Source organism: Phoxinus phoxinus (assembly GCF_949152265.1).
Source record: "Phoxinus phoxinus genome assembly, chromosome: 22".
Taxonomy (NCBI): Eukaryota; Metazoa; Chordata; class Actinopteri; order Cypriniformes; family Leuciscidae; genus Phoxinus; species Phoxinus phoxinus.
Window position 1 is genome coordinate 15,252,525 of NC_136897.1, and position 25,216 is coordinate 15,277,740.

Here is a 25,216-nt window from a genome sequence, read left to right on the forward strand (position 1 = left end):
GGTGTATTCTTACATTGTCTTTCACTGTCACTGCAATGTTGGTGGACAACGCGAGATTTATGTTCTTGTAGTCGTGACAATAAAGTGATTTGATTTGACAGACAATGAATAAAAAGGTGTGATGCGAACAAATTCGATCTCTCGCGAAGACAAGCGAATTAATCACACTCAAATTATGTAAATAAAGGCGTACGTCAGCCTAACTCATTAGGGATACGTGACTGTTATCTCTATGTGGTACTTGGATGAGCTAAAAATAAATGCACTATATTTTTTTCTACGATATTGCTACTACTGCCCATCTCCTACTGGATGTCTACTCTAGTTTTCGATCTGCGGGGGTTCATGTACTTGTAGTTTCTTTCCTCTTTAGCTCTTGGTGGAATGCGCTGAGCGCCCGGATGGCAGAACGACATTACCCAGAACTCCCCGCGCGCATGGTTCAGGCAGGCTTCTTTAAGCTTTGGGAGTGTTTCCCATTTAAACAAACATAGCTAATGCTGAAGATGGCGGATGCGTAGAAGTGGCTTAAAGAAACTGGAGTGTTTCACGGGATACATTTACACCGGTAAGTGAACCGAAACACTACATCGCGATCGTAAATGGAAACATTTAACCAATTGTTGTGTTCGTGAAACAATGTTACGTGATGCCGGTTATTCAGAAGTACATTCTTGCCCACGGTGAGGATCTTGCCACCTAGTTATTCTGCCTTTGAGACAATAATCGTAGTAACACAGTGTTGCCAGATACAACAATCTCCAGCATGTTTGTTTACTTTTCATAACAAGATCCGTCTGTGGATTTTTGTATTATTCTGCGACCATAATAACATTTTGTCATTAATCGACGCATTTTAACACTGTTTTCCTAAGTTGGTGAACATTTTGAAGAGGTTTGAATCTAGTCTGAATCTTTTGAGATGAACTACAACTCAAAATAATTAAGTTTTTTTAATTTACTGTACTATTGCCGTTGTTGGTTTATATAATTTTGAGATTATTACCATAATCAATAGATTTTTTTTCCTTGTTTTAAATCTTTGATCAGCAGCAGGTTTGTTTACCAGTTAGTGGATCACCTGATCGTTTACTCAGCTACATGAGCTGAAGTTAGTTTGCTTAAGCATAACATATTCTTAACCCTTTATCTGTCACTATCAAAAATACATATTTTTATAAATAAAGAAAACTTTTTTCTTTCTGATTTTTCATGAAAAACTCATTGACCTCAAACGATCTGTTCAGATGTATTGTTGCTTTTGCTCTCAGTTCAATATGAAGTTCAAATAACCCAAACAACAAGATGGTTTCCTGGTTAATGACACCGAGGGTGGATATTAAATTGTCATAGGTCAGCAATGAACAAATCAAAGTTAGACATTATTTAAAGTGTTTTTATGCTTTTACTGTCCTGCCTACCGAACTGTGCTGTATTAATCAGTTGACAAAACAGTTCAAGGGTTAATACAATTAAAATCAGTTGACCACTTTAGTGATGCACAAGTCAGCAGGATAACTCTTATCTTTTAGATTTTGTATTTTGTTGTTGTTGTATTGTGTATTTATGGTGACAACGTGTGGTGTAGGTTGTACCTACCTACTGTACTAGACTCTTGAATTATGGCTGTGTCTCAAACCCTAGTGATCTCCACCCAGACAGTATTGTTGGACATGGCAGGCGTGTTTGGAACGTGTACATTGTGAACGTAAGAACATGAACGATTCTTATCAGAGTCATCAGGCACTATTTTTAACACTCCCATTCTTTGCACTTGCAATGTTAATTGCAATGATTTAGCCTGAGGTATTCAGTGCACTGCAGTGCTACTGGAAAGTTTGATGTTCTTCTGAATTCAAAGCGATTCACACTTTGTAGTGATCCAAATGCTGCAGTTTGCGAGCTAGGAGACTTTGACCACATACTACGTTTCAAAAACATTCACTGCGCATTTATAGAAGCATCACAGAACCACATTTGTAGGACCAACGTTTCCCTGAAATCCACATGCACTCATGTTGACATATAGAGATGCTTTGAAATATACTTTTGGTTATTATTTGCACACTGAAGGCACAGGTAGATAGCATGCTTGCACTGTTTAATAACATATTGTTAGAACCTTAACTGATTTACTTGTATTGCCTCTGCAGTGTAATAGGAAATCTTCCTGATAATTAATGTTATTAAATTTCAAAGCTGGGTCTGCAGCCTTTTTAGCCTGTGCTAGCTTAAAAATTGTTTAATATGAGTGTGTATTTTTGAAAAATTTCCGTGGATGCATGAGAACAGAACATGCGTTATGCTCAGCGGTGTATGTTGGTGCTCACACGCTACGGGACCCACGGATGCCCTGACTGCGTGTGGGAAAAGACCCTCTGAACTCTTCCTCACACTAGTCGCAGGCCGCCCCCCTCCTTCCCCCTTTATCTGTTCCTTTCTCCGCAGCTCCCTCTCTCTCACACGCCGAGCGTCAGGCTGCATTAACTATGAATCAATCTTGTGTTGAACGCTTTGACTGCAGATGGGGTTAAGAATTAAAGGATGCATAGATTCTCTGTCCTCGTCCATTTGTTAGCTCTGGTTCTATAACTCATTAACTCGGACTCTCTCAGGGGAAGGAAAAAATGCGTGTGCAAAAGTTTTCCCATGATTTTTGAAGGACCATCTGAGTTTTGATTTGAACATCTTTTTCTTATTTTGATTTCATTGTTGTGGCTTAATGAATAGTTACCCCCCTAACAAAAAAAAAAAAAAGGTTTATAATTTGTAGAGATGTACCTACCGTATATATCTTTTCAATGTAATGAGACTGAATCAGAACAACTTGAGGCAAAAGCACCATAAAAGTGTCATAAAAGTTGACCATAATACTTGTGCCCTTTATTTCTTGTCTGAAGGATTGTGTTATGAACAGACCAAAATGTAAGTTGTTATTCTCTGATATTTTTGCCACCCAGTGGCCAATAAACAACAACCATTGAGTCAGTGTTATTTTATTATTATTTATTTACTATTATAATATTTATTTAGATTTTTGTAGATTAGCTTTTAATTTACTAATTTTTTTTAGATTTTTTAGTTATGTTGTTATGTCCTTTTTTTTATTTGTATTATTTTTTTGTATTTAGCTTTTTAGTTTTAGTAAATTTATTAGATCTTCAGCTTAATTTATTACAGTTACCGGTAGGCTAGTTATTAAAATTTTCGTAATTTAAGTTTTAATCAAATAAATAGTTAGCTTTATTTAAATTAAAGGAAACTATTTTAAATTTTTTAGTAAACTGTAAAAATGCTGGTCAGTTATTTGAACTCATAGCAGTCGATTCAGTCAAATTATCTGACTCGGGTGAATAATTCAGTCGCGTTTCAGAGAAGAATGACTTTAGCCGCAAAGATATCATGTGACTTCGAAAGACTTGCGCAAAAGTCTTATGAGCCATGTTAATTAAATGTGTGTATATATATAGGCTATACTATATGTGTGTATATATATATATGTATGTAGTATATAGGGATGCACAGATATATAAATGTTTGCCGATACCAATAAACCGATAATTCTTTAAGCAGATAGGCTACCCGATGCATTGACCGATAACTCCAAATTTGTATTTAATTTTTGAGAGCCTGATTACAAAAACACAAGTCTCACCATTTAAGGCCATGTCCCAAGCACACAATTATAATGTTCTCATTATAATTTTATGTTGCACTTAACTGTGTTTTCCTTTTTGAAGTGATTCCTATCATATTTCAAGCAATTCAAAACCATCATGGCGAACAGTGCGCATCTGAAGTAGCTCAGCTGTAGGAAATAATCCATTATTTGTCGGCTTTAATATATCGGCCAAATTGTCTTTTCGGGCAGATAATGCAAACATTAAAATTGATCGTATATCGGCCGATATATCGTGCATCCCTAATATATCTATTTATTGCGGGGTAATTTTGGAGCTTGACAGCCCTAGTCCTCATTCACTTCCATTATTTGGAAAAGAGCGACTAGAATATTCATACAACATTCAGCTTGTGTTCATCTGAAGAAAGAAATTAAATATGGAGGTTATTTTCATTCTTTGTTGAACTATTCCATGATGTCTAATCTATTATAGATGTTCCTTTTTGCACAGATATTTTGTGGCTTTCCTCACAGGAGGTTGTGACTAGCGAAACATCAGAATGACTAATGTGCTTCCCGTCACCTTTCTGACACTTATCTGACCGGCCTAGCTCATTTAGCATTTTTCAGTCCTCGATACACGAAGAAGCAGAAATGCTGCCGTTCTCTGACGTGAGAGTGAAAGAAGGAAAACAGTGTGGTTGACGGTTATTTTCAGAGCAGGGAAAATTGTCCAGTTAATATCAAGTATCTGTGTGTTTGTTTCAAATGTAAGATTAATGGTGGGGGGGTGTATAGTGTTGCTCCAAGGAGCTTGTGTTGGTGGCAGTGGGTTGAAACAAAAGCTTGATTGTTGCACTAATTGAAATGTGATACCTGTTACTTGCGATGGCTTTTTGCTCTGAGTAGTTAAAGGTGTTGGTGCAGGCGGGTTATTTTAGCCCTGTAAACTTTTAATATGTGTGGCGAGGTTGACTCGCATCTCGTGACGAACCGCTTGGAACCTTCAGGATATTAATGATTTACTGCACCTCAACGATCCTCCACCAAAACATTTTCATACGTAACTCTTCTGGATTTGGAGCTCACGGCGTAATTTACGATGCTAATTTGTAGACCGCTGTAAAGTTTCCAGTTTTCTAACCAGAGAGACGAGCATAAAAGTAAGGTTAGTCCTTCTCAATGCAGTCCAGAGACAGTAATGCGTTTAATTCCTTTCTGTCTTTGTTTACTCGGTTAATAAACAACATGTTGTGAACTTTCTCCCTTCACTCTTTAGACTCAGATCAAGAGCTCAACTGTGAAGGTTTGTTTGTCATATGTCAAAATTTCTGTGCGAATCATTTGGAAACTTATGAGTCATAATTAAGAGTCTCTGCATGGCATCTGCAAGCGAGTGTCGTCGTGCGCTCCGGATACATTTTACAGCTCCCTTCAGTGTCCTATAGCACAAGTCGAATTTAAGAGGAATTTGTAAGTTGCATCCAGCTGTGGCTGCTTGTGTAAAGCTGTGTTGCCATGACGACACTCCTGCACGACTGGCTCAAGGTCGTTCGGGCGGTGACGTCGAGCTGGATGTGCCTGGCGACGGCGTGTGCTCGATATATGCACACATACGCGGAAGGAAGCTCTCTGCAGTACTGTGGGTGTCTGAAAGCGAAACTTGGAAATGTATGCAAACACTTTCTGTGCATGAAGACTTTCTCTTGAGAGGGTGAAAGAGCATGAGGAGGAAAATACAGTGTTCGGGTTTTTCATTTACTCATTGCTGTCGTACTTAATTTGTTGTGTTTTCCAGCCCAAGTAGGATTTCTGCACGATCCGTCATTGTTTTCCTGTTTTTGCCGTCAAAAGCAGATAGAAAGAGGAGGGGGAACGGCTAACGAGGTTTAAAGAGTGAAAAGTGCACACTCCTGTTTTTTTTTCTCCTCTCTCGTTTTTTGGCTTTCTCACCCTTTGCCGAAGAATGCTCGTAAAACGGGTTCACCTGAATGAGCCCACGGGAGGGTAAAGCCCTGGTCTGGTCTTGTTACAATTGTAAAAATTTAGCAAGACTTGGTGTGTGTTTGTGTTGTGTTTAGGGCCCTGTTGTATAATAGTAGAGAAAAGTTTTAAGTCACAAGGTAAATGTTACCAGATGCGTTCTCCGGCAGTTGAGCCTAGAGGAAGGAGAGGGGGGGGGAGAGAGAGAGAAGTCGATGGAAAGAGAGAAAGTCAACTTTGGATGAACTTCTCAACTGCTTAGCGGCCACCTTGTTTTCATTTTGCCAGCATCCCCAGCCCCCAATTTGACGAAAGGTTTGTGGAGAGTTAGTCAGAATTCCACACTTACAAAACTCCACTGTATTGCTGGAGTACAAACTACAGCCAAACTGAATTAATGTTGAATATTTACTCTACAAATAAAGGATTAGTTCAACGCAAAATGACTATGCTGTCATTGTTTACTAGCCCTCATGTTGTTCCAGTGTTTTTTTTTTTTTTTAATACAATGGAACACAAAATAAGATATTTTGAAGAATGTCGAAAGTCCTTTTTCCCATTTTCAAAATCGTGCATCATGTTTCCAGGTTTGATGTCAGTGACACCAAGCTGTATTAGTTGTCACTTGACCAATCACAACGGGCCTGCTTAGGGATTCCTTTAAATCGATAATGACTTTCTTTCGTCTGTGGAAAACAAATAAATAAACAAAAATGATTTTTGTCAATACATTGAAAGTCAGTTGGGTCAATGTTGTCTGACTTTCTTCAGTCAGTAATTTTTTTTATAAAATATTTCTTTAAAATAGCTAAATATAGACAGATATATCAGTCTCTCTCACTATTCAAAATGTCTTATTTTATGCATGATGAGAGAATTTTTAAACCAAGAACTTTTATCTGGGTGAGCTGACCTGTTCCTTTTACTCCAGGTGAGAGTTTTGTTTTAGTGCAGCTGTGGGTTATGTGGACATACAGTCTCATACACAAGTTATTAAAGTGTTCAGCCTTTGAATATCGCTACTGATATATGAAAGTGATCTTTAAACATGAACTGTGCTTTTCCTCTTCTTTCTGCTTACATGCCCCTTTACAACTCTATGCTTACTTTTCCTCTGTTTAGTAACTCATCGTCACCGCTTGCACAACAAAGAAATACATATAGTAACATGTAACTACGTCACCTTAAAATAAAGTAACAATGACAAGAAAACTTTGCTTTTGTAAAATAAAGAACACAAACAGGATGCGCTTTCTGATGTCTCTGTCTCTGGAGCGCGTCGCAATAATGAACTGAAATTCAGTGTATAGGCTACTTGCCTCACAGAAGTGTGAAATATCTATAGAAAGCTTGAAATGTCTACTTTGAAAGGACCAATTCTTATCAAAAACAAATACTCTGATTATGTAATCTGTCTGTATAAAAGGTGCATTTCTCTCTAAAGGCGTCCCCTACAGCGGAGAGTCAGTATCGTCAACTTCATCTTTGCAGCCGACACGGACTCAGGAAACACCAGTTTATTAATAAACAATGCAATTTTTTCCAGCACATTCATAATCATTACTTTTGCCGGTGCTTTGCTGCAAGCTTTATGCATGCGCTGGAATAGGCTATATATTATGACCCCCCCTCCCCCAGTATATATTTAAGTAATTAAATTAATATTAATGTGCGATTAGTCGACTAATGGCTTAAATGGATGACTACTAGTGGGTTAGAAAAATCTTTTTATTGATAGTTTCTCATAATTTAGTCAAACAAAAGGTTAGCTCCATAATGAATTAGTCGTAGGTTATAAATAATAATACAAGTATACCATATTAAACATTATAAACATGACTGAATGAGCCATGTTATGGAAGCACTTCACTGCAACACCATTGGAGAGTAGACTATTTTTTTTATGTCTACCTTCATACCGCGAGGCTTATTTGCATCCAAGGTTGATGCACCCCTCTTTTGCTCACTGTATTTCCATAGGCTTCATCTTTCTTTGTTCCTGAGGAGCGTCATAATCTCTCTGTCTCAGGCCGATAATCTGATGATGTTGAAGGGACAACGCCGAATAGGATTTTAGCATTGCAGTGATTAAATCAAAGGTAGAATACAAGCGTGTGATAAAAACAGGTATGCTGTGTCTTCGCAGCTTTGCAGCAGAGCAGATGCACCTCATGCGTGACAAAAAAAGATGGCACCAGGTGGGGAAAGCAACGGTCTGTCCCTTTAATCACATCATTTATGTATTAATTAGCCACTGTCGCAGCCGTCCTGTGCTGTCGGGACCGGTCACGCACCTGAGACACACGTGCCACTCATGAAAGAGCGTGACCGACGGAACGGACACCACAGTCTGCGTTCTACGGTTGACCAATATGGCTAAAATGCATATTTGCATTGAATATATTGGCGATTTCAGAATCGGTATCGACGTCAGTCTGTATTAGGATTCTGGATTTAGATGTTTATGCCACGGGATGTAGGAGGGTCTTATGGCTTTCGGTTGGAAATGCATTTCATTCTACTGGATAGAGTCCAAGACCGTGTGGTAAAGCAGATTACATCCTGGTCTCTCTGCTGTCTGTCTGCCTGTCACCATGGCTTCACTCGTGTTTATGGCCTGTTGTCAAGGTGACGAGGCCAGTCGTGGGCGGGGACAGCTCTCCTCGCTGTGGAAAAGATGATGGGCGTCCTCTTCCCTTTAGGAGGTCCATCTATCCAATGCACTATTAATAGAGCAGCTTGCAATTGCATTGGCCTTTTGTCATTACTAAATTTTAATTAAACTTGAGTTATGTATACATAGACTGCCATGGTCCTGTATATCATATACAGTATATCATACCATATTGGCGTGAGCTGCTTTACCTTTCACTCTTTGTGGTTGCAAATTACGAAACAAAAACCCTGATGCCAAAAACACAGGTTGACACTGTTTGGATGATTTATGACATTCATTTCACATCTTGACGTTTGTCTTTTTTTTCTTCTCAGAGGCATTTCAGTGGGTGGACTAATCCAATCTTTTTGTCTTTAGCATGGAGTACAGACACTGAAGTTGATGACAAATGGTAAACATTTTACAGGAAGTGTCCCAAAGGAGCTTGTTGCGACTGCTTGTGCAACATTTGATATGAAGGGAGGTGCCACCATTGACTTGTTTGTTTCGGAGCCTAGCAGTTTCAGCCTAGCAATTAGCGCACATATGACATGCTACGACACATTCAGCAATGTTGGGTTTCTAACAGCGCTTACAGCCGCACATGCTATGCTTAGTCCCTTAGTTGTTTTTCTAACTTTTATCAGTCAATCAACACAATTGGCTTTGAGACAATTTTGTTGCTAACTAAAAATGTAAACTGTAAAAAAACCTAATTTACTACATTTGCTAAAACTGAAATAGAATGAATTAAACTATATATATCATAAAATTAGTAAAACTAATCCATATGAATTTCTTCCAAAATGTTATGAAGAGACTCGATCGCTTTATATGATGAAAAGATTGAATTTAGATTTTTTTTCACATATAAACAACTCCTTATTCACATTAATCAACTCGCACATCAGTTGTGGTAAACGGAAGCTCAAGCATGTTCGCTTGACATGCAAGAACCAATGAGGTTTTATTCTTGTCACACAGCACATTTAAAGTTCAGCTAGAGGCGTTTTTGCCCTAATATCTGCCCTAATTTCAGGGGCCTTCTAACTGCTTCATGTTCGTCACAAATCATCTGTATGAAATGCGAAGTACGTAGGTCTAGGTGGAGTGGGGCAGGGCAGGTGCGTTAAATCACTTTATTTGCGTTATTTTTCCACAAATAATTAATTAACGTGCTAAATCGACAGCGCTAATAATAATAATAAAAAAATATATATAAACTAATAAAATTACAACAAAATGGCTAAAATGAAAACTGAAATTATAAAAATTCAAAATATTAATAAATATAATAGTGTGTTAATAATGCTAAAATAACTGTGCTCTGAGATTAATCATAATGTTACATTTATATTCAAAGTAAAAAAAAGACTCCTCATCGACATTTCTATGCATTGGAAAAGATTCATGGTTTTCATACTCAAGTGTTTCTGGTGTTAGTGACTAATATGCTAATAAACTTAAAATAATATAACTTAAAGGGACAATTGACCGCTCGCAAAGACCCGCCCCCATTAATAATTACTGTTGCTATGTCTGACAAGCTATGCCGCTCTCATGCCACGTTTTGTGGCTCTTTAATGTGTCGTGACAGATCGCTGTAGAGCATCAGTTAAAGCTGTTTTTGAACCAATCTCTTCCTTACGTTCATTCATGTTTATTTGATGCTATAAATTAACTAGAAGGAATGTTGTTTTAACCGCAGAAAGGCGTCAGTACACTCCGTTTTTCAAGTTCAAATCCTCCCAGGTTAATCTACTAACTCTCCTGACTGCTTTGTTGGACAAAATGGCGGATGGAGAAGTATGATTGGTCAGATCAACTGTCAATCAAGCTCCCTGCGAAGGGTCAATTCACCCAAAAATGAACATCATGTGCAGAACACAAAAAAAGATATTGAAGAACGTTGGTGTCCAAACAACATTGACATTGTCCAATATTGAAAAAAAAACAACAACATTTAAAATAATGTTCTTTTATTTAGTCAGTCATAAAGGTTTGTAATGACATGAGGGTGAGTAAATAATAGAATTTTCATTAAGTGAACACTCCCTTGAACAGGATTTTGATGGAAGAATCACTCTGATTGATTGAAATGTACCAATATCTTCCCTATTGAATTGATCCACAGTGATCGATGTTCTGTCGGATGCTTAGAAATCGGAACACGTTAAAGGCTGATGTGCCTTTTTTTTTGCCTAAGGAAAGTGTCACAATGCTTTCTGACAGTTTGACTCATCACCTGTGCTTGTCTCCAATCAGCATCTGACCAAACAGTGTTCAGGTTCAGTGCGTAGTGACCGATCTCTCACTCAGCACCCAGTCAGACACCATCAGCAGTGAGGACAGAGCACTGCTGACCCCAGAACAGGTCAGGGGTTATCTTTAAGAAAAGAACAAGCTAACAAAAGCAACTGGCCTTTAACCCTGTTCATTCTGCTCTTTAGAGCGTTGAGAGCTAGCTGACGCTTTGCTTTAGCAAGTCTATATATGTAGAACATGCTGTTACAGAAAGTTTCCAGGTTTATTTATAGATTTAGTTTTGTTTTGATGAAATTCAGGTTAGGAAGGTCACTGCATAACTGTGGTTTTGCACTGATATGTTGGAGAATTTCACCTAGTTGATGTCTGTGAAAAAGATGCCCGCACCAATTTCATATGCATTTTTAGGTAAGTTTTCTGTCACGCACCCGTATTTTTGAGAACAACTGTTTATTTACTGATTTCCGTCTCTTTTGACATTGTAAATTAATGGAAACGATCAAACGTTTTGTGTAGCTTTTGCCATTTGACTGGTTTCAGACCTTCCTTTGTGTGAAGCTCAATTCGTTTTCATGAAATAACTGGACTTGCCAGTCAGTCAACGGTTTTCTGCCAAGGTGACTAAGAGTGTAACCTTGAAATATGCAGAGAAGCCTTTTGAACCCAACCGGGCTTCATCGAACGTATTGGCAGTTCAAACTCGATTAGTTGATTTTTATCTTCAATATTGGAGGCACTTTGGAGCGTTCCCCAGCCTTCGGCCTTTCTCTCGTGCTCCCTGGGTGCTCAGCCCGTTCGACCTCTCTGTTGTCTCAGTGCTCATAAGTCATTTAAACACGCTTTTAATAGTGTTAGCCTACGTCGAGCTGGCGTTTAGCCTGTGTTGGGGCAGCATGTGGTGAGGGAGAGGAAAGAGAACCTGGAGAACAGAAGGGGTCACAGGCTGAGGTCAGCATGGGGCACTTAGCTCCCTTTACTATGAAAACTGCATAATTTGATTTGTGAATGAGGATGATGGAGGAGAAAAAAGTATTCAGTTTATTCTCCAGGAGAACCAGCTGTTTAAGTGAGAGAAAGTCACAGGCATGGTCTGTCAGCCAGTCAGCTTTGTTTCACGACCTTCATTTTATATTGAAGTACCAAAGTTGTTAATATACAAAATAAAAGGCATGAAAACAGCCAAAAATTCATCAAATTACAACAAAAATTATGTTTTTTTACGTTTCAATAATTATTTCAGTTTTATTTATTTTTTCATAATTAATTACTATTTTATGAATTTAATATTGAATTTAATTATATTATTAAATATTTAAAATATAACCAAGACATATGCAAATAAAATAAAAACTGTCAAAAATGGTAGACAAATAAGTAACGGATTAATTTCACCAAATTACTGTTTAAGTTTGGTTTTGGCGTTTGAGTTTTGCCATCGACATCAATAAAAAAATAAAAAAAGCATCTTCTCAGCCCTTTTAAAAGTTATAAAAAGTCTTTTTTATTTTTCTGTCCTCACTATCTTTTATACTTGTACTACTTTTCTATGTAAAAAAGAGAAAAAAAATCGGTGAAAGATGTGGTTGCCAGAAATGTACTGTAAACGAAAAAACGGTAGAAACATTTTAGGTTTTGCAGATTTAATTTAGATTTACAGTAAAAAAAAGAAAAAATTAATCTCATTAAATGATATAATGGTAATGTACCGACCTATTGAAGTACACCAAAAACAGGTGGTGATGATAATGTCACATGATGAAGGAAGATGAGAAGCTAAATACCGTACTAATATATAGAAGGTGCACAAGTGTCATTCAAGGTAACACACATGACACTAAAGTAATGCAATGAACATTCATTTGACAACATTAGACGTAACATAAAACCCCAATGTACATAACCGATAAGAAAAAAACGAAGAAAGTTATTTCAACGAAAAAATTATACAATGACTTGTTCTTTTTCACTTCCAAAACTGTAAATTTAACAGTATTTTACTGTAAAATTACATTAAATGTAAAGTTAGATCTATTACAGTTATTCGCCGCATGTAGTAATGAAACTTAATGGTAACCAAAACAGGTTTTTACTGTAGCATTTTTTTGTCTTTTACTGTAAAAATTACGATAATTTTTACAGTGTACAGTTATATTGTTACATTAGTTTTAGTATTTGCTTTAAGAAAGCTATCCGTTAAAAATCCTTAATTTGACTGTTCTAGAAAAGACTTTAAATAAATATAAATAGGTAGAAATATGAATTATGATTTTGAAATTATTGTCAACATCTGGATAGATCTTGGTTAATTTTTAGTAGTTCCCTCCTGAAACATTTGTAATCGGCAATATAAATGGCACAAGGAAATAGTTTTCAGCAGCAGCAAATTCATATTTACAGCATTACTTTATCTTCAACATCAGCACTAAAACCTTCACGTTAGCCCTTCTGAGTCGTCCTGCTTTTAACATTGTTTGAAATCCCACGTTCTACCGATTTCAAAACAAATCCGAGCGGTGAGAAAGAAGCGGAGTAGTAAAAGAAAAGAGTGCAGGGGGGAGACGGTTGAGCGAAAGAGAGCAGCGATCCTCCTGCCAGTAGAATCCTTTTGTAGAGGTCAGAGTTCAGCTGCTGTGCTGCTATTGGCTGAGGAAAGGTGAAATTAAAACCACTGTAAACTTTTGACCCTGCCGGAGCTGCGCAGGAACGCCCAGGACTCGTTTGGAATGGAGCCTACGCTCTTCCTCTGTTTACTCGGAGAGAGAGGGAGAGGGAGGGAGAAAGAGCGGAGGCTGGAAAAAGGAATCGACACAGTCACAGTCTGGAATGAATAAGTTGTTCAAGCGCGCAGAGCAGTCAACATGAGTTCAAGAAAAAAAAAAAAAAAAAAAAAAAACAGATGGAAAAAAACGAGAAATGCAGTCGGGTTTTAGGCTGCACAAGTTTCTCTCTCTTTCTTTCTCTTTTCTCCCTTCCTTTTGGGTTCAAAAATCCATGGATGTTTTTCAGAGTGGAGCTGTGCTCTTTAAATGGGCTTTTTATGAGGAAAATGAGGCCCACCCTCTGCTTTTTCCATTTGCTCTCAGAGCCCTGTGTTTTTATGTGCTTGGTTGGAAGAGTGGACTGGACTAGATGACCAGGCACATGTTTACCCTTCTACCCCCCCCCCCCCCCTTCCTCTTTATTTTCTACTTTTCTCCCTCACTTTTGCTGTCTTTCTCCCTGTCAGGCTGCTGAAAACCCCTCTGTCATAGATTGATGAATGAATTTGCATATGGTGTTTAAATAAAATTATTTTTACCTCCACGCTTGCTTGCTCTCTCTCTCTCTCTCTCTCTCTCTCTCTCTCTCTCTCTCTCTCTCTCTCTCTCTCTCTCTCTCTCTCTCTCTCTCTCCTGCTGAGGTGATTCTGCGGCGTTTGTTGCAATTTTCCCGAACTCTGCAGTTTTCGCTCCACATGGTTGGTACCGGGTGCATGTGCCAGTTTCTTGAAGGAGAGGGAAGGCGAACGCTCTCTGTCTCCTCCTTAATCTTGTACTTAAAGACGCGTAATGTGTTAGTATTGCACAGCAGGAATGAATTATTATCTGGTGGTCTGTTACAGTAACACAGTTGGATTAACAGATTTATTGTTATGAATTACAAAATGGGCCTGTGGTGCACCCATAAGCAACACCACATACACATCAGGGCTGCACAATTAATCGGATTAAAATCGAAATCGCGATATGGCCTGGTGTGATATGGTATTATTAAACCTCAAAAGGCTGTGATTTAATTCAATAAATATAAATGCATAGTGTGCTTCACACACAGTGAAGGAGAGCACTCTGATCTGCCTCTAATCTACTGCTTATTCTTCAAGCACACGTGGCTTGTAATATGGTGTTCATATTTGCTGCATTTGATTGGTTTTAGAGCTGCTTACTATTCTATAATAAATGTAGTGTAAATTTATATTAATAAAGTATATATTATTTGGTAATAAATACCATAAAACAGTAATATTATGAAATATTATTACAACTTTAAGTCAAATGTAAATTAAAATGTTTTCTATTTGGATATATTTTCAAATGTTTTTATTTATTCCTGTGATGGGAAAGTTTTCAGCATCATTACTTCAGTCTTCAGTGTCACATGATCCATCAGAAATCAATTTATGTGAGAGATAAAACTTGTAACATTATAAATGTCTTTACTATAATTTTTGAACAATTTAATGCATCTTCACTGAATAAAAATGTTAATTTCGGTCAAAAAAAAACTAAAAATCATACGGACCCCATATGTTTGAAGGGTATATATAATATAATACATTAATATATATATTTTATAATAATGATAACAATGATATGAACAAAAATGATCGCATCAATAATAATAATTAATACAATTATTATTAATCTGAATCTGTGTTAAAGTCCAGGTAAAATGTGAATTCAAAAAGAAAATGCACTCACAATCCACTTTATTTCTGTAATGTAATGTAACCCTAACCCTGGATTTTCAACAAGGGGAAAAAAGTAGAACAAAGCTTTATTTTTATTCATCAGAAATGGATTGGACCATGAAAATGAATGAATGAATTAGTTTGTGCACAACCTGTTGATCATGGGATGATATACCCATTTTAAATGTTTATTTTGCATGTCATTGCATCACGATACTTAACAAAATAATTGCAGTATGAAATAAATTGTGCACCTTAATCCCTCTTTGTTACAAAAAATCTCAATGGTTTAGTGCGAGGAATCTTAGATGGTAATGTGCTCACGAAACAGAAAGTTTTGTCCTAGAATGACCGTGCTTTGATTGTGATCATTTTTACTTGATGATTTCATCATCACCTAGTCAGATTTGTCTTCAGACAATTCAAGACATCAGACCCCAGATATCTTTGCCTTTTATTTTTTATTTTTTAGTGCTGGACTGAGAGTTCATCCAGGTTTGGCACTGAATCATGTGTCAGTACGCTTGAGCTCAGATAATGCAGCGAGTGTTACTGCGAAAAGCTTTTGGATGTCTGCACATGTACACACATGCTTGGCACATGTCTGCGTGTCTGGGCTGTTCGCTATTGTTCTCTATCTTGCTTTTTCTCACCCTCCTCCTCCTCCAATCATAACCAGTCTCTGTCCCTTGTTCGGTTTTCTTTCTCGCTTTTTTTTCTCCCTCCCTCCTTTCCTTTTTGTTCTACCTCATCCCTTGCACTTGCGGTCTTGCTCCTCTCTGCTGCAGAACGGAGCCGTCCTGAGATGGCCATGCAGGGTCTATCAGTAACCAGTAACTTGTGCCACCTCGTCCTCCTCTTGCATCCGTGTCTGACTCTGAATAGATTTTGCCACAGTTCATTTCCACATTCTCATTTTGAAAAGGCAGAGCGTGTGTGCGTGCCGTATTGTCTGCGGAGGTTTTGTTGTGCATGTGTTGTTTAGTGAGTGTTTCACTGAGCTCAGATTTCATGCTTTATTTCAGGCTCTGCCAGAATGTGGTGGCTATTCCGAGTCTGAATGGCTCCTGCTTGAGAGTCATTCTTCATCCATTCCTACATCTCTTCTGTTTCTTTACATGCTCCATTCATCTGCTTTTAAAGAAACATTGCATTCATACCCACATTATACATACTGTAAGTATCTATGATGTGTGTTCCCATTGTGACTGCATGCGCCCTAGTCTCAACGAAAACATGACTGGGCAGATATATGTGCAGTCACATGTATAGTACTTGCCTGAACCTCAAAAAGAAGTTAACCGCAATCATGCAGTTTGCTGACTTAAGCCATTTGAAATTATAGGCTGAAGGGTTTAACTGTACGATTAATATTAAATTAGGTCTATTATTTAATATCAATGTAATATTACATTATTATGATATTCAAGAGGACTAACTGAAGTGGATCAAAAAATTACTGCATAATAATACTACTTATATTTATTCTATTCTTCTTATTCGAACTGTAACATCAATATATCAAATCTATTTCAGCCAGTGCATTCATTTGAAGTGGGTCAAAGTACAGCATATTGTTATTTAGACCTGTTGTTATTATTAATATTAGTAGTGGTATTATACATAATATCAATATCATATTAGATCTAATATTTAATATCAAAATACGATTTATTTGACGTATGATACGTTCAGCCCTAACTTCAATTCAAGTGAAACTGAAGTGGATCAAACAAAGAGATTTAAGTCCAGTTATAATATGAATGAAAAGTGAGCTCAGTAAATGTGTAATTGGTTGAAATACTGGGATGTAGAGCTGCACGATGAATCATTAAAAGATCACAATCTCGATTCCAACACCTGTGCGATCTTATTTCTAATGCCTACAATTCGCCTGTCTATATTAAACCTTTGACAAAATCACAGCGGAACATTCAAATGCCTCTGAGCCAGAGAGAGCATTTGTCATGTACGTATTTAACGGCTTAACAAGTTGTCTTTTCAACACAGTATCATTATTTCTGTTACAATAATTTAAATGATCACAGAAGTACTGGGATAAAAGGTTATAGTTTGAATATAAACACTGATGTCTATAGTAGCGATCAGAATGGAGCAAATCACCTTTTTTGAAATTAACTTGACGCTTCAAATACCGATTGTATCATTACATCATTGAATCATTCGTTCATTCAGAGTTTAGATTCATCCAGTAATTAAACAATTGAAGTATTTATTAGTCATTAATCATTCATTCAAATCTATTTAAAAAAAAAGTTGATTCAAATTATTTAAACAAATTTTAAATAGGCTAGACTGCTTAATTAAAGGCACAATATGTAAGATTTTTAGATTAAAATACCCAAAGACCACCAAGAACAGTGTTATACATTTTGTTGACTTGTGCATTATCTCAAATCTTCCAACAATGTTTGAATCCAGAGAAATCCGCTATTTTAACCAGTGTGTCACTGCATCGCCCGTCAGTGACATCACATCCGCGTTACCCTCGATTTCCAGTTTTACTTCCATAGAAACCAAGGAAGCACCAAAGACACTTTAATATATTATGTTTTTTAAAACATGAGCAACTGTTTGAGCAAATACTTTTATCAGACAATGAATCATTGTTATATAGCTCAACACGGTTAGTCTTAGTGTTTGAATCACTTGTTTTCTTGATTTACTGTGAGTAAAGTGTTTGTACCGTGTCTCAGAGACAACGCTATTTTGTCAGCAACAGTAATACAGCATTTTCTCTGCCATACAAAATATTTTTTAATTAATTGCATCTCGCATGCCATTTAGCAACACAAGACATCCAGCTTTTATTACTGGTAATATGACTTCAATTTTAATTCGTCATATAAAATGACCTGTACGAGTAGATTTAGCACTTGGGGCTGTTTTATTAGATTGAAATAAAATAATGTGAAGGAGGCGGATGTTAAACGTTACTTTAATCGTAAAATAAACAAAAACAACAAAACGAAAGGAGCGGCAGCCGCCGAATGCGGTATATAAGCATAATAGAAACTGGAACGTAAAATATTCCAGGCTCTCGCCCCCCCGCAACGTTATTATAACTTTAATACAGTAGCTCATCCATGAACATGATTTCTGCTTGAGTTCCCGTAGGATTGCTTTGCATCGCCTGTGGAGGTGAAGACGACGTCTCCCATGATTCCGCTCTCATTCACGACGTCATCAAGCTCCGACTTTGTTTTAACATTTTTGTCAGAAACTCTTGTAAATTAAATTGTACTTTGTTTACTTGAGATAATCGTGATCTCTATTTGAAACAACAACAAAAAAATCATGATTCTCAATTTGTCCACAATCGTGCAAAACTGGAAAGTTTTATTGTAAATACAAAGTGAACTGGATACTTTTTCAAATGTTTTATCATCATTCATGTTTTTTAAAGTGTGTGAAGAAAGAGCATTTAAAGTGAATGAACATAAAATGGCATTAACAATTTGGCTTCCTAAATGTGTAATATTTCCAAGTGTAACCAGGTATTCAGTGAGAACAACTGTGTAATGTGCAATTTGCTGTCCTCTGACAGTCAGTGGTGTATGTCTTGCATTCACATTTCTGTAACTGGCAGTTTGGTTTAAAACAGCTCCAGTTTTATAGAAAATGCCAAATGGAGTTTTTATGAGGTATTGAAAATAAGCTAATAACATATTTAACCTTAATGCATGCTTGAAGTGTAATTTGTTAAACGGCTTGATATACCTTTTATTGCACATTGGAGGACAGAGTCGCAGGTGCCGCTGACATAATTATGTTTCTTTTCAATAATGCATTTATCCCTTCAACTCAGTGTGATAGTTTTGAACAGCCCATTGAATTTCACTGCTGATATGTATGGAAAAAGGGCTCTGAGGTACTGAGGTGGACTGTGTGTTGTGTGTGTATTTGGCGACAGGAGGCAGCCCCATCAATAATGCAGGTTCTCTCTGTATGGGGTCAAGGCATGATGGGATATTAAGACGTTACCCTACTGGTCGTCAGGGAAACAGGCAGAGGAGACAGCAGCAATTGGGGAGGGTGGTTGTGGTTTTGTAGCCTATATCTGTCGAATTTGTAGTCGGTAAATCTCTAGTTTTTCATATCTTAATTTTCATTAATAAATTATTCTTTCCCCTCCAGCCAGTGTATTAGTATCCATAAAACGTGACAGATGCATTTGTATTTCCAAATAGCCGTTGAATTCACTGCTTCTGTATTTAAAATTTTACAACAGAATCGCAAACAAAGATTGAGGACCGTATTGAATGTCATAATAAATGCATGATGATTTGGGTGTCAGTTATATTATAAAATACATTGTGAATATTGCAATATTTTTTAAGTGCTCATTGTCTCGTGACTATGGTTAATAACGTTTCTAGGGCTGACACAGTTACTCTATTAAATTTGAATACTTGATTTAAAAAATGTTTTACCCGTGTCAAATACCGGAAGTGGTTCATTCCAAGGACGAAAATCCATTAAATGTATTACGCATTGCGTGTGTTTTTTCTCTCCACTCTTTTAACCGCTTGAAGTAGGCTACTAATATTTGTGTCCTTTCAGCCCCGATGGCAAACATACTGCTGTTCTCCCTTAGTCAACAAATTAATAACTTAATAATGATATGAAAGCACGTATGGTTGTGTACTATATAACATACCGTTTCATTGTCTGTTTTAAATCCACATCTGAATTGTCCAGCTCTGTGCAGCGCGCAACCTCTCGTGTCAAAACAAACTCCGCGAGGTGTTAGTGATAGTTTTTATTTCACCTCTAGAGGCCGCTCTCATACTGTGTAATGACCACGCACCCTTCTCAGCCGCTCCAGCTATGGACGCAACCTGGAAAAACTATCAGTATGGATTTTTGCCGATAACCGATTGTTCCAGCAATGGGCTATCGGTGCCGATTAATCTGCAAAACCGATAATCAGACGACCTCTATTTGTCACTGTGGTGTGTTTTTCAACTATTTCCCTAAAGAATAAGCCCCTATGTGTGTAAATATAGCTAGCTGTTTATTACTATACATTTTTTTAAGTGCATCATGCATGTAAATAAATAGGCTACCTAATTATTCTTATTTCATTATTATACTGTGGTATTTAAATGTTTTATCTTTGTCATCATTTCGTGTCAAGATAATATGCATTTAATTGTAAACAATTTTACTGTTTTACTACATACATTTTGACAGATTGAACATTGTCAAAAATCATAGGCCTATATTTTTTTCTAAATATTTGATTCCTTATATGTAAGCAATAAGGTACGAGAGGCTGTGCTGTATAGTGAATAAGTCAAAGCTTCGCGTCGTACCTAACAACGCCCTTCAGCCGTGACTTCTTCACGATACAGCACTATCTAATACAAATACAAAATATTCAAGAAAACAAATTCTATATTTTTTTTTATTAAATTACAAAATACAAATATTAAAGCCGAAAAATATGTATCTATGCAACTTTCATGAAGTAAAATCACTAAAAGCCTTCATTCAGCTGGAAGAAAATAGTCCCTCAACGTAAACAGCAACAGAAGTTAACGTTACATAGCCTACATTATTTCAACATTAGATGGCGGCAAAGACTGTCTTTATGAGTGAGTGAGTCAGTAGAGAAGACTTTTACATTGAAAGGACTCAAACTTGTGAACACGGAAAAGCAAGACGCAACTGACAAATAACTAGGGTACGGGAAAACCCATTGACTCTTAAAAGGACAAGATGTCGCATCAGACATTCAAACGGATTTCTTATTATGAATATAGGACTGACCTGAAGGAAAATGCTGTATCTACTTTAAATGCAGGTACACTCGCTTACTCGATCTCTCACTATACTGTACTCTAGCTTCAAGGAACAATCTCAATGAGAACAAACATATGTTTACGTTGCTAAGAGTGGTTTCTAGGGGTGTTGTGTAGTGATACATTTATCGTGAATATCACCAATCAGAATCAAGGATTGGAACTAACAGTTTATAAATTTAAATATTTCTAAGCAGCTGGTGATAGCATAAATATGCTGAATCAACTTATTAAGGGTCAAAAATTAACTTGTAGAATATGGCTCCTTTAACATAATTTTGCGAAATTAAGTTCTTATTAAGAGAGTGATAGAGATGATGGGTGGTGGTGTAAGATAAAGTACGCACGGAAAGACAGACAGATAGATTAGCTTCGAAGAGACTGAACAGAAGAACCAGTTTAGCCCATGAGGTTGAATATGTAAATATGATTGCAAAGAGCCAGCAGGCTTTTTCCAGGAAGAGGAAGTGGTGACGCAGAACTCGGTGTGTGTGGGAAGGCGCAAACAGGATGCCTGTTTTTGCTGCTTCCTGATTCGGATATTCTCGATAACTTTCCCATTAAAATATCCGCGTCCAGTCTTTCTGAGAATAATGGCTCTTTGCTTAGAGATGCTCATCCGGTGCATTCTGGAAGAAGCAGTTCGAAGAGCTCAGCTATAATGAGCGATGCTCTTGTGTGTTTTTATCAGATACCCGGTTCACCTTTTGAACTTCTGAAAGATGTGGAACTGTATAATGGAGCCGTAATGTCCTTAAAACCCATTCGCCATCTCGACTGTTAGATTGGAAACATAAGAGCACCATACAGACTGAAGTTGCACTCTTTCTTGTATCCTTGATCCTGCCGTGAGCTTCTACATTCCACATCTCCTGCTTAATTAAAAGCGTATGTGAAGTGCTCATCCTTGGACTGAAGTTAGCTCACTCTTGCTCTTTTTCTGTCTCAGTATTTTGCTTTCACTCGTTCCTCACATTCGCATTCACACTCACCCTCGCTCTCTCACGCTCTCTTGAGCAGAATGTTGATGTGGTGTCTGGTTTTGTTGCAGGTGCACTTAGAGTATCGATGAGGCTGGAACTGTACATGAATGGAGTAGTAAAGGAACAGATGAATTCTTTTACTCTCTCATTCCTGCTAAACAAATCCTGCTAAAAACAGTCTAAGCTGGTTTACTGGTCTCAATTCAATTGGCATTTTACTGGTGCCCAAAACCCTTTTGAGATCAGCCAACAGATCAATTTGGACCAGAAAACTAGCATTGTTTTTTTCAATAGATATGTTATTCTAAATCCGTATGACCAGTAAATGACCTCTATATTCTATAATAGAAACAAATGTGGACTGGGACTGTCAAGGTCCAAAATTTAATAAAAACACCATAAAGGCATCATAAAATAGTCCATGTGACTCATTCACTATATTCAAATCTTCCGAAGACCTATGATAGTTTTATGTGAGGAACCGCTCAAATTTGCGTTGTTATCTACTGACAATTTGCCCCTCTGCCATTGCTTTCAAATCTCATTTGCTTTCATGTATATTCAGTAAAAAAAAAAAAAAAAAAAAACTGATATTTCATTCCTGGATGTGAATTGGATTCGATTTGAGTGTATATTGTAAATCTAGTTATGGCTGAAGAGTGTTTGGCACAACATGCTCGGAGCAACCGCAACCTCTTATCGTTATTTAAATGTGTTGCATTGGTGAATCATGACGGTTTTATTAGGGTTTCTCCACCACATAAAGCTAATAAATGGCTTTAGTAAATTGGAATGTGGGCCACAAGGTACATTGCCCACTTTACAGTGATCAATTCAGGGTGCCTTTTTGTCATTTTTGGATTCTTGACAGCCCTAATACACATTTGGAAAACATTTAGAACTGTTTAAAATGACATAAAGGTGACTTTGATGAAGATATTTCGATTTTGCATGAAATAACTATTTAATTACTATTTAAATGTTGCCTTGACCTCAAAGGGTTAGTTCACCCAAAAATTGGTCTGTCATTAATTACTCAAATAAGGACCGAAATTAAGTCACAATCTCGAACTTCGAATAAAAAAATGGAATCGTCGATGCTGCCATGCCCCCATGTCACGTCCGGTCGGCTTGTCAAGTGGAAAAAAACACACATCGTGTAGTATTGCGAGTCAAGCTCCACTAAAGGGGGTCTATGGAGCGAATTATGTGCCATACTTAAACAAACAAATCCAGCATTTTGCAAACAAACTCGATCTGCTTTGTTTTTTTCTGACAGAAATATAATTTTTCACCAATCATTATCAGTGTATCATTTGTTTCACTCCACTGTAGAGTTCAAGGAGATAGAAAGGGTAAAAGACGGAGCCAAAGGGTAAAAGACGGAGCCAGAGTAATAAAGAAGTTGGAAGATGCAAACGCTTCAGCAGCAGGTTTTTGGTTTGTGACAGACAGCTGTACGTGTCAGCACAGGCAGTGCAGTATGGGCACAGTTGTGTAATGTCTCAGTCAGACTCAGGAATGATGAGCTCATACTGAAAGTTTTAAGGTGACAGAGGGCAAACGGTGTGTGTTTTTCTTAAACGGATAGTTCACCTAGAAATGGATATTGTCATAATTGACTTACCCTCATGCAATTCCAGCCCTGTATGACTTAATATACAGAACAAAAATTAAGATATTTTTAATATTCTCTATCATATTTTGTCCATCTATTGAAAGTGTAGGAAATCAACATTTTCATGCTTTCAAAAAGTACATAAAGACATCGTAAAAGTAATCAGAAGATTTGGTTATGGTAAACAGAAGTGTCAAGCAGGCTTGTTTGCACTCCGGTTTACCATATTTGATGTTCATGTTTGATGTCCATTGATCAATGTTTAAATGTGAATAAAAGCCTAAACTAAATATGTTTATCATATAAAGCAATCATGTCTATTTAAGGCTTGGCTTAAACAGCTTGATTCTTTTTTTAAATTATGTCTTTATGAACTTTTTGGAACGTGGAAATGTTGACTTTAAAGTCGCTATGAATTTTATAGAATCTAAAAACCCAGTCAATTCCTGCAAAATTGCCAAGATCCAGTAACACACTAAATGTGTTCTTGTTTAAGAATACTGTAAAAAAATAAAAATTAAATGTTTCAACTTAAAAAAAAAGTGTTTGTGCTGCCTTAAAATGTTAAGTTTAGTCAACTTAAAATGTAGAGTTGAGAAGTGACAACTTGGGAATTTGAGTTGACTAAACTTAAAATGTAGGATCTACATCACAATAGAGCATAGTTTCAATCAGACTTTAAATCAATGGACAAAAAAGATAGAATATTAAAAGTATATATTTTTTTAAAATTGTGTTCTGAAGATTAAATTTTTTTTATGGGTTTGCAACAACGCGATGACAGGATTTTAATTTATGGGTGAACTATCTTTTTAAGCAAGGGGAAAAGGTTGTTTGCATGTGTGTGTTCAGCGAGGGAAGGGGAAAAGACTGCAATCCGATGGTCTGTGCTCTGAGATTTCCGCTGAACTCTGGGAGGGGTCAGGCGCGGGGCAAGGTCAGGGCTCTAAACAAACATGCACGCATACAGCAGAGGGTCTATGACCAGCGTGACAGAGACCGATAACAGCAGAAGAAGCCAGAGAGAATGAAAAGAACGGAGACTGAAAGACAGCCATGTGTGATTACTTTAAACCAACTGGCCTCAAAGTGATTTTTACGGAATGAATGAAGTAATTTCCCCTCAAGTTTACTCAGATGTCTTAGCAAGGCAATCACAGGTGTAGTTCATCATACTAACTATGAATATATTTCACATAAAGGTGTGGTCATTGTAGGCTTTGAGTATGCAAAATGGCATTGTAGGCTTTGAGTATGCAAAATGTCTTCAAACACTGCAATAAATATCGACGGTATATGATGTCACTCTAGGGCTTCTGTTTAAAAAAATAGTACATCACAAATTAAAAATGATAAAAATCTGCGCAGCCCGACAGCAACTTTGGCTCAATCAGTGCTGTAGGTTTACTATATCTGTTTGGGCGACCAATGGCAGAATGTTCAGTAAAACGGTCATCGTTTTTGCAGTTGGTGACACTAATGCCGATTCAATTCTGATTCACAAGCTTCACAAGGTCATTTCAATTTAATAAGTCATTCGTTTTGGGAATCGGCCTGTGTAATCTTCAATCAATACCGGGACTGTTGCTAAGAAGATAGCAATTTTAAAATCAGTATTTTTGCACAGAAGTCACACACTTCACCTTTTCAACAAATGGCTGTTGATTTGATATTTTGTATCTAATGCAATGACATTTATACATTTTAACTGTGGATTAAGTGTGATAATTTGATTAATATTTTGGGTTCACTCTGTCTTTGCATACATGACTTGAAAGGAAGACATCTTACAGACATATCAGACCTGGCAG

The 25,216-nt window shown here is 37.1% G+C and overlaps 1 protein-coding gene across 2 annotated transcripts in view; it reads left to right on the forward strand.

The window, feature by feature from the left end:
• The first annotated feature begins 440 nt into the window (after nucleotides 1-440).
• Nucleotides 441-25,216, forward strand: part of ncoa3 (nuclear receptor coactivator 3) — a 40,506-nt gene continuing 15,730 nt past the window's right edge. Inside the window, exon 1 of one of the 2 annotated variants that reach the window (XM_079596598.1) lies at nucleotides 441-568. The gene's annotated coding sequence lies outside the window, so the exon portion shown is untranslated. Of the gene's footprint in view, nucleotides 569-20,786; nucleotides 20,807-25,216 lie in introns of those variants that run through there. The other variant, XM_079596599.1, reaches the window with a different exon arrangement.